We start from the raw sequence: 1,700 nt of genomic DNA, 5'->3' as shown, positions 1-1,700 counted from the left end.
GTCCCAGCTACTTGGGAGGCTGAGGCAAGAGATCTCTTGAGCCCATCAGTTTGAGGTTGCTGTGAGCTATCACATGGCACTATCACATGGCACTCTACCAAGGGTGACAAAGTGAGACTCTGTCTCCAAAAAGGTAGCAGTTTCAGCTCCAGGTATTCGAGGAAACTGCTTGGAAAAGGGAATTGAAATTAAAACCATAGGGGACTTATTTTTACCTGTTCATTGTGACAGACAGAAAGGCTTTGGACTGCATGCAGTCTTTTGGCTGCAAATGGCATTTTCTACTAATAGTTTGAAGTCAAAAGGCTGCCTATATTCTTATTTGTGACACTGATTGGACATGTTGAGCCCTGTTTCCACGGTTGTACTAATAGGTATTTCAAATTTTCAAGAGGTGATAACTTAGTCTACTTCCCTAGATTTGAGTTCCACTCATTTCCTAATTCTATTAATAGAAGTCCACTGCTGCCTTCCTGATGGATAAGTTTTTATTATAGGTAATGTCTTTTTCCTAACTTTGGATGTTGACTTTGATGGAAGCCTTATAAATGCAGTTTTAAAGACCTTGAAACTTAGTGAGATCTTTACCTTCTTTCATAGTCTTAAAAACATTTATCTTCTTTTAAAATATTTTTTTATTTGTATGGATTTCTGGGTCATAAGTGCTATGTTACTACATTGATATATTGTACTGTGGTGAAGTCAGGGGCTTCAGCAACACATATTTTTGCCCTCCAAGCAACATCCCACCATCCTCTCCCTCCCTCCCCCACACTGCTTAGAGTCTCCATTGTCCATCATTCCACCCTTGGTTTCCATGTGTGCACATTATTTAACTCCCACTTATAAGTGGGAACATGAACCATTCTAAAAGAATACTTAATGAAAGCAGGAACCCAAATAAATATTAGTACGCCTGTGTTCATACAATAGCCAAAAGGTGGTAGCAACTCAAATGTCCATCAGTGGATGGCTGGATAAGCAAAATGTAGTGTGTACATAGGATGGAATATTATTCAGGCTTAAAAAAGAATTCTGTTTTATGCCACGGAATGGATGAACCTTGTGGTTCATCATAAAAGGAAATCATGCAAAATTAAATAAGCCAGTCACAAGAAGACAAATACTATATGCATCCACTTATTTTAGGTACTAAGAGTAGTCAAATTCATAGAGAGAGAAAATAGAAGGGTGGTTGCCAGGGCCTGGGAGGAAGGAAATGAGGAGTTAGTGTTTAATGGGTATAGAATTTCAGTTTCATCAGAAAGATGAAAAAGTTCTGGAGCCAGATAGCAGTGACGGTAGATGTACTGAATGTCACTGAACATGGTCACTAACAATGTCACTGAACAATGTCACTAAAAATGGTTAAAATGGTAAATGATATGTTATATATTTTTTACTGCAATAAAAAAATATTTCCAGTTGAAAAAATCCTTAAAATATATTCCTTACATCTTTATATAATACCAAGTCTTGTTTTCTGGGTTCTGGTGAAGTCCCACCTCTCCCAACTCCAAGGAGAGGACTTTCTGAGATCATGAAAGTTGATGCTTTGGGGAGGGGTCAAACACAATGCCATTCACTAAGCATTGAAAAAAAGCTTATGGGCTCGGCGCCTATGGCTCAAGCGGCTAAGGCGCCAGCCACATACACCTAAGGTGGCGGGTTCAAATCCCCAGCCCGGGCCCGCCAAACAA

The sequence above is a fragment of the Otolemur garnettii genome, unplaced genomic scaffold (assembly GCF_000181295.1).
Source record: "Otolemur garnettii isolate 467f Iridium unplaced genomic scaffold, OtoGar3 scaffold00031, whole genome shotgun sequence".
NCBI lineage: Eukaryota > Metazoa > Chordata > Mammalia > Primates > Galagidae > Otolemur > Otolemur garnettii.
This window is presented reverse-complemented; position numbering follows the sequence as displayed.